Source organism: Barbatula barbatula, assembly GCF_947034865.1.
Source record: "Barbatula barbatula genome assembly, chromosome: 15".
Taxonomy (NCBI): domain Eukaryota; kingdom Metazoa; phylum Chordata; class Actinopteri; order Cypriniformes; family Nemacheilidae; genus Barbatula; species Barbatula barbatula.
This window is the reverse complement of record NC_136778.1, coordinates 16,157,587-16,167,437: the sequence shown is the minus strand read 5'-3', so window position 1 is coordinate 16,167,437 and position 9,851 is coordinate 16,157,587. Positions and strand designations below refer to the sequence as shown.

The 9,851-nt window shown below is 37.9% G+C and overlaps 1 long non-coding RNA gene across 1 annotated transcript; it reads left to right on the top strand.

Moving 5' to 3' along the window:
* Positions 1–3,571: 3,571 nt before the first annotated feature.
* Positions 3,572–7,844, top strand: LOC306904414. The gene is made up of 3 exons (XR_013787630.1): positions 3,572–3,782; positions 6,046–6,225; positions 6,346–7,844. It is a non-coding gene; the product is annotated as an uncharacterized lncRNA (long non-coding RNA).
* The last annotated feature ends 2,007 nt before the right edge of the window (positions 7,845–9,851 follow it).

Here is a 9,851-nt window from a genome sequence, read left to right as displayed (position 1 = left end):
CTCAGAAAAGGCTATTTAGTCAATCAGCGGTGTCTCTGTGTGAAATTACTGTCGGTTCACACCTTGTTAGATTATGTCAACTATTTCAAAAATAGTGTGAGTGTGTCAGTACAGACAATGACTTTGCTTTGTGTCACATTTACCAAAAAATATTTTACCCATAAAGCACTCCTACAATGTATAAAATGTACAGTCAGAGCAAAAAATATTCAGACACCAAATATATTTAATATACAGTATATGTTTTTTTGCTAGTGGGTACATTTATGTAAGTAAGGATAGCAAAATAAAGTCAACTGCGACATATTATATCCAAATTTCTTCATACAGTGGATTAACAGTAAAATGTATATAAATTTGGTACCAAATAATTCAGACACATTGACCTGACCATGTTTTGCTAATGTGTTTTTCTTTAATTGCTTATGCAAGCTTTGTACACCACAGAATGAACAAAATTAAGCATTGCTTGTTAATTGACCCTTTGCAAAGCGCACCCCCTTTTATATATATATATACATATATATATTGTTGTACATTATGACAGCTAAGATTCCACATCTGATATGACATTTAACTGTGTGATGGCCAAGAACAATATCGAAGGACTTTTTAAAATCGCATAATGGGCAGCTGGTTAAACTATGCTTGGATTGTCTGACAAAATGGCGAATAGCAACAGGATAATATCGGCGTTATGATTGGTCCGATCACCTGTCAATCAAACGCCAGGCGAAGGGTCAACTGGTTGCCCTAAATTGTTATTATCAAATTGTGTATTTATATTTGACAGCTATTCAACCTAATACATTACATAACTTTCTATTAAAGTAATATGTCATTATCAAGATTATAGATTTTAAGAGTTCTCGTCATATTTTATGACCATTTTCTAAACTATAGCGAATAAACTGTGATAATGTGAGAAATGTTGAAGTTCTCTGAATACATTTTGTAATTCTTTGCAAATTTTCCATTTGTCATTATTTTATTCTTAAATATGTTTTAATGGAACAACAAAACAGCAAATATAAAACATAAAAACTCAATAACCTTAACTTTATTATTTATTCACGTTGCAGTATGGGAGCTCACGCAGAAGCAGCATTGTTCAATAAGAATTCGTTTTTTAGACAATAAAGTCAGGCTAGTTGAGATGGCATCATTGTTGGCCTATTGTTTAATATTGTTGGCCTGGCAGTAGTTTCAAAGTAATTCAAATTTCTGAGTTTGTGACACAAAAGCCCCATTTGCTAGATTAAATGTAGTTTTTTTACAGTGTAGCTAAAAAAGCATGACTCACTATTCCAGACATGCATAATCCCTCTTATCTTCAGTAAAACAAAAATGCATTGATTTGATTATCAAAAAGTACCTGAACATGAGTTTACTGTAATTGACTATGCATGTGTAATAAGCAATAAGCAGACCCAGAAACTCCAGCCTCCTACAGCATTTTTTCACAATCCACTAACCAACAAACTGTCAACACAAACCACAAGATCAGAAAGCTCCCATTATGACATAGTGTATTGACAGGCATTTCTCTTTACAAATTAGACTCTTCAAAAGTCTATTAATTCAAGACTTTAGTCAGAACAGATACCAGGGGGCCGACAATGACGTAAAATGTTAGCCTGCCTCAGGTTCTATCAGGAAACACTTGCTTTTTTTTATTCACGGGCAACAATATAACCAAAAGACAGCTCTTATAGGATAAAGACATTTTAAATGTGACATTCTTCTCATTCTTATTAGTTTTTAAAGCTTGCTTTCGAAAACAAGACCACTGAAAAATTCTTTATGCTTTATGACTTGAAAGTAGAAAACAACTTGTTTGAAAATGACTCAAAACTATACATCAAACTATATACATCAAAGCTGAAAGAAATCTACTTGAGTAAACCATTTGTACTTAATGTTTTAGTTGTCAAATGCACTTCATATTTTCATTTCAACCTGAATAATTAACTCAAAGATCAAATATGTATTTGATGTAATGATTCACTCAGTAGCTCATGAGGCTGCATAAGTCTGAGAAAATAAGTCATATGGACGTTTATAGTGTTTTATCATGCTTTTGCAGAACTTTTTAAGGTTAACAGCTGTAGTCCGCATTTAATGTAACTGGATGCAAAAATTATTAACTCTTTCATTTTTCTGCATGCATACTATTTGTATAGTTCTTGTAAGTACTTGTCTATGAAGAACATAGATGTAAAATGTTAAATATATTATGTTATTACAACATAATAACAACGCTCAGTTTCCCCATAATGTCATTTAACAAGCCCCAATGAAGAAATTCTTGATCTAATGTGTATTCAGACTCTTCAGATCTCTTCACAAAATGTCATCATTCTGTGGCATTTTACGGAAATGTACTAGGTACCACATACATAAATTACCAGTAATACCGTTTCCTGAAATTTAATATATTCAGTACAAGAACATGTGAAGCTGTATTAAGGTTATGATATGCCAATAGCAGATGTATTAGAGGCGGGACCGTGACCCTTGTGGCCCCACGATGTAAAACCACCAGCACCTTCCACCCACTCCAGTGTTTTCTCAACCGAACTCTACAAGGCTACTAGGCTAGTCATTTAAGCATGTTTGTTTGTGCATGAGTGTAAAGATGGTGTGTTTCATAAGATGTTGATCACGTTCTCTACCTTTTTACTCACATTTTTTACTTATAAAATGGTGCATTGTGGGATTGCTGTGGGTTGTTTTTCTCAGGTTAAAAGTGAAAGGATTTTGGGACATTGGGCTGTTTTTTGACTAGTTTTAATAGCTGTGGGGCTGATTTTGAGATGCAGATTTGGCAACCCTGCAAGCAGTTGACTGTGCGTCTGCAATCGTATTTATAAAGATGGTGGTTGCATGTTGTTATGTAGAACATTATAATTGCTAAACTAACATAATACAAAAAGTCAAATAGTCAATTTTGGAAATCAAACTGAGTATAGGTAACTTTGCATCAACTAACTCCTATTAGAGATTTCAGCTATTACAGTAGGTTAAGGCCTTCAGTGAATGTACGTCTATAAAAAAAATGAGCCATGTTATAATTTTCTTTTTTACCTAGATCATGAAAAGAATTATCAAAAATACATTGAAGGGTTAAACAGGATATAAACAGATTACATATTTAGTGTAAGCAGTGGTGCAATGCTACTATGCTGCTATGCTCTCTCTCTCCCTCCCTCTTTCTCTGAGCTCAGGTTTCTGGGAAGCAGCTTAGGCTGTGGGAGATGCTTCCAGCCAATCACGTGACTGTGATGTGGAGGGATCTCCTGATGGTCATGTGACCACAGTGCTGAATCACGGTGTTCTCGCCCACTTTGTCCAGAGGACGTGCAGCGCACAAACAAAGACAAAGAAATTCGACATTAGGGGCTTTTTAACTGATTAAATTGCTACATTAAATGCGTTCCTTCTTTCTGTTTCCCTTTCAGAGCACCTCTCCCCTTCACTTTCCTTTCACCTCTGGGAATTACATTTGGCTAGTCTGCATGTTAAATTATTGAGATATCTGTGTGTGTGTCTTATCACTTTGAGAAGTATCGGGGAGTTGACAGCGCAGGCTGTGTGGGTGTGCTGAATGCAAGGGTCTCAGCTCAGTTAACAGGGGCTTTTTCTCTCGCCTTACTACTGACAACTGGGGGCAGACATTAGAAATTCCCTCTAATGTACGATAAACCTACTGTGGGGTGTTTCTGGTTAAAAGTTGATGTTTAGGATATTCGAAGAATAACACGCATCGCTAGTGATGTTTTGTAAGTATTCAGCAGCGTGAATGTATGTGGTTTATATGTAATGTGTGACGTCTAAAGTGTTTTATTCATACTTTGTGTGTTTAATAACAATCTATTTAAGTAACATTGATATTTGAGTAATGTTTATCACATGAATCACTATTTTCGGAATTCACATTGTTTATCTTTCACTTTCCTTCTTGAACACTTTTTCTTTCTCTTTTTTCAAACACAGTTGGGTTATGAGAGTGAAACCACACTGAATTTCTGAAATTAAAAGGAGTCCCTAAGAGTTTTTGTAGATGTATGAACGGAAGAGTGTTGTAGACTTACAAATGATCACATTCTAAAAAACCCTGGGTTGTTTAAATCTAATGTTGGATTGTATATGAACAAACCCAAATGTCACCTAGCAAATGTCCCTATTTCACCTAACCATGGGTGGTTGAGACAACACAGTACTTTAACTACATAATCTGCAATTAGTGTACTGTATCTCACAATTTAATTTGAAAAAAGATCTCTTTATGTTTTATGTTGTGTGTTTTGTTGTGCTTGTTTGTATAAAGAATGTCTCAGTTCTCATTATTGAACATATTTTTCAGTACTATGCACTGTAAATCCACCATTGGAAGTCCTAGTATAGAAGACTATCATAAATCGCAAGAAAATAGCTTAAAAATGAAGGAGGGTAGATTGGCATTCAGCTGGACCTTCATTCTTCCACCCACACACAAGTGTACAAGAACTCCAACCTGCTCTTTCTGTGCCAACATCAGCTACAATCACACCTTGACCAACATTAAACTTGATACAAATATTTTATTGACCACCATTCTCTTGGCGAACAGAATAATATTTTGACACATAATTTAAAAAACCTCTGCAGATGGTCATGTGGCTTATTTCCAAAGCAAACAGCAATATGCGTACTGCATACAGTATACGTTTGATTTACAAACATTGTGTCTAAACATGGTCTCCACAAGCTGCAACATCAGCTGAACATTTGCAGCAATGACCTAGATCAGGGGTATTCAATTAAAGTTTCCAGAGGAGCGGTCTTTATATTTTCTTCCAAACGGAGGTCGGGACAATTTGTTATTAGAAAATAAATAAATATTTAATAATATTTTTTATCAGGCCATTTATTTTATATTTAAATATATGTAGCCTATGTACAAGCTCTGTGGTTTTAGAGGAATGTCCCCTTAATAGAAGTCTGATAATTAATATTTGTAAATAAAAAACTACTGACAACATGCATATTATGACAATATTCTGTGAAAATATAACAATATCTTCAATATTGACTGAATAATACCAAAATCTTAGTGAAATCAATGCTTGAAATTAATCTTTGATGCTTGTTATAACAATCAATTTGATTATGAGATGTCACAAATGTTTACATGCTGATCAATAATGCTAAGTGCATATAAGAACGTTATGGTTAATACAATTTCACAAATCTGGTTGAAAGGTTGGAGACATATAGCAAACAGAAAACAGATTGACGCAAACAAATGCTTTAATATTCGCTGCATTTTGTTTACTGTTGTGCATCCGTTTACCTGCTCTGCATGTCTGCACAAGTGTTGTCAAATTAAGCACGTGTTTGTTGCTCTTCATGCGGCGTGGCTTTAGCGGGAGAGAAGCAGCGCGCACAGAGCGGTAAGGGTTAAAAGGAAGCGCGTTTGGCGCTAAATAAAGATATTAGAGGATATAGCGGCAAAAGATAAATTACATAAATGTTACTGAGAGCACGTGTGATGTGATTCTCCATAGTGAAGACGCGCTGTTCATTTAAACTACCAACATAGTCAAAAGTTCTAAATGGTTTATTAGGCTATGTCTGGCGGACCGGATGGAACGAAGGTCCACCTAGATCATAAATCTTTCATTCACTATAATATCTGACATAAGTGTCCAGTTGTGTACATTCCATGATAGTAAGAGAAATACTTTCTATAGACAACACCTAAAGAATTTAACGTCATTATGCATGTACATTCAAAGGGGAATTTACATAAACTCATGCACTTATTGTACGTTCAAATATTGAAATAAACATAAATACTCCATACTCTCCCAGGGAACCAGAAATGATGAAATGGAGTAAGAAATTAAACCGCTATCTGCAAGCGAACTTTTAATAACGTTTGGTATATCCCCCTTGCTTTAATCAAAACCTAATGATTTTGAGAGAATACTAAAAATGTTTGATTGTATTTAAAGGTATGCTTTTTTCTTTTATCATGTACTCACCCTCTTTCCTCAACAGAACACAAAAGAAGATATTCTGAAGAACACTGGTAAAAAAACAACATTGCCCCCCGTTGACATCAATTTACTTACATTGTCTGGACACAAAACCCCACAGATATGGATTATATTGAATGTCATATTAAACAACATATAGGATGACAATTATTATTTTGGGGAGAACTATCCCTTTAAGGAGGTAGGAATGTGAAAAAACCTTTTTTACATACCTACACAATATTTAAAATGTTCACTTTGCTTTCATACTTTTGCATATGTGTGTGTGTGTGTGTGTGTGTATCTGTGTAATTGAATAAAGGTCAGGTAAGAGGATAAAAGCTTGCTGTGATCAGCTGAGATCATCACACTGTGACTCATTCGCAGTCATCACTCTGATCGAGGGGCTTGCGACTGATCCTGGATCTGCTTGAAGGTGGCGTGATCAACCTGATGTGAGTCATTAGAAGGCCCGTCAACCATCTGCCAGGAACTGAAGATCTAAAGTAGAATAACTTCTGCTGCCTCTTCTCTCCTGTACTGTCAGCACCTACTGCTTTCATTGCCCCTTTTTCTCTGTCCCCCCCCACCCTCCCTTCATTTAGCTTTCTATTCAGCTTCCCCGCTGAGTCTGAGCTGTCTGTCTCAAAGTTATTCCCGTTATGCCCGTTTCCAGTTCTCTCCGTATTTACAGGAAACGTTGAGCAGCAGAAAAGGCCACCGTGGGTATTACTTTACAATCTCTCGCTGAGGTCTGTGTCACCCCCTTAAGACATATTAGCCGGCTAACACTGCTAATCTTTGTGCTGCTTAAGTTGAACAAAAATCTAAATAGCTGTTTATTTCAACCTAATGTCACAGGGACGACAATAGCAAGTTGAATTGTTGTTTCTTTCACGTTTCTGAACTGCCCTCCAAATTTGCTGTACCCTAAAAATGATCCCACACTGCTGCGCTTTTGAAACTCCATTCGATTTCTTTGGCACGAGTGTTTAGGTTTAAATTTTTATAGTCGTATATTATGTTTGTATTCCTCATTTTATCACGATGATGTATTATGTTTCTCATGTGAAGATCTTTAACCGCCACTGGGGGCAGTTCGGATATTTGAAATACAGAGAATATTTTTTATTGGTTTGGCGACACATTCCATGCAAATACTCGCAACACAAACAAACACAGAAACACGCTACAAATACTCGCAACACAAACAAACACAGCAACGCGCTGCAAATACGTGTTTGCAACACAAACAAACAAAGAAACAAGCTGCAAATACTGGCTACACAAACCAACACAGAAACGTGCTGCAAATACTCGCAACACAAAACAAACACAGAAATGCGCTGCAAATACTGGCGACACAAACAAACACAGAAACGAGCTGCAAATACTCGCGACACAAACAAACACAGAAACAAGCTGCAAATACTGGCGACACAAACAAACACAGAAACGAGCTGCAAATACTCGCGACACAAACAAACACAGAAACAAGCTGCAAATACTGGCGACACAAACAAACACAGAAACGAGCTGCAAATACTCGCGACACAAACAAACACAGAAACGAGCTGCAAATACTCGCGACACAAACAAACACAGAAACGAGCTGCAAATACTCGCGACACAAACAAACACAGAAACGAGCTGCAAATACTCGCGACACAAACAAACACAGAAACGAGCTGCAAATACTCGCGACACAAACAAACACAGAAACGAGCTGCAAATACTCGCGACACAAACAAACACAGAAACGAGCTGCAAATACTCGCGACACAAACAAACACAGAAACGAGCTGCAAATACTCGCGACACAAACAAACACAGAAACGAGCTGCAAATACTGGCGACACAAACAAACACAGAAACACGCTGCAAATACCCGCAACACAAACAAACACAGAAACGAGCTGCAAATACTGGCGACACAAACAAACACAGAAACGAGCTGCAAATACTCGCGACACAAACAAACACAGAAACGAGCTGCAAATACTGGCGACACAAACAAACACAGAAACGAGCTGCAAATACTCGCGACACAAACAAACACAGAAACGCGCTGCAAATACTCGCGACACAAACAAACACAGAAACAAGCTGCAAATACTCGCAACACAAACAAACACAGAAACGCGCTGCAAATACTGGCGACACAAACAAACACAGAAACGAGCTGCGAATACTCACGACAAAAACAAACACAGAAACAAGCTGCAAATACTCGCAACACAAACAAACACAGAAACGCGCTGCAAATACTCGCGACACAAACAAACAAAGAAACGAGCTGCAAATACTCGCGACACAAACAAACACAGAAACGCGCTTCAAATACTCGTGACACAAACAAACACAGAAACGTGCTGCAAATACTCGCGACACAAACAAACACAGAAACGCGCTTCAAATACTCGCGACACAAACAAATACTCGCAACACAAACAGACACAGAAACGCGCTGTAAATACTCGCGACACAAACAAAAACAGAAACGCGCTGCAAATACTTGCGACACAAACAAACACAGAAACGCGCTGCAAATACTCGCGACACAAACAAACACAGAAACGCGCTGCAAATACTCGCGACACAAACAAACACAGAAACGCGTTGCAAATACTCGCGACACAAACAAACACAGAAACACGCTGCAAATACCCGCAACACAAACAAACACAGGAAAGTGCTGCAAATACTCGCAACACAAACAAACACAGAAACGCGCTGCAAATACTCGCGACACAAACAAACACAGAAACGCGCTGCCAATACTCGCGACACAAACAAACACAGAAACGCGCTGCAAATACTCGCGACACAAACAAACACAGAAACGCGCTGCAAATACTCGCGACACAAACAAACACAGAAACGTGCTGCAAATACTCGCGACACAAACAAACACAGAAACGCGCTGCAAATACTCGCGACACAAACAAACACAGAAACAAGCTGCAAATACTCGCAACACAAACAAACACAGGAAAGTGCTTCAAATACTCGCGACACAAACAAACACAGAAACGAGCTGCAAATACTCGCGACACAAACAAACACAGAAACGCGCTGCAAATACGTGTTTGCAACAAAAACAAACACAGAAACGTGCTGCAAATACTCGCGACACAAACAAACACAGAAACGAGCTGCAAATACTCGCGACACAAACAAACACAGAAACGCGCTGCCAATACTCGCGACACAAACAAACACAGAAACGCGCTGCAAATACTCGCGACACAAACAAACACAGAAACGTGCTACAAATACTTGCGACACAAACAAACACAGAAACGCGCTGGAAATACTCGCGACACAAACAAACACAGAAACGCACTGCAAATACTCGCAACACAAACAAACACAGGAAAGTGCTTCAAATACTCGCAACACAAACAAACAAAGAAACGAGCTGCAAATACTCGCGACACAAACAAACACAGGAAAGTGCTTCAAATACTCGCAACACACACAAACACAGGAAAGTGCTTCAAATACTCGCAACACAAACAAACACAGGAAAGTGCTTCAAATACTCGCAACACAAACAAACAAAGAAACAAGCTGCAAATACTCGCGACACAAACAAACACAGAAACACGCTGCAAAGTCTCGCAACACAAACAAACACAGAAAAGCGCTGCAAATACTCGCAACACACACAAAAACAGAAACTCGCTTCAAGCTGCTCAGAAGACAACGGAAGTTTTTTGGGGGACCCCAAAAACTGATGCACTTGACTGGGAAGTGCTTCATATTGACTGTTCAAATTCGTTAGTGGAGTCTATTGCCCATGTTATTACAGAAGGTGGCAAACGT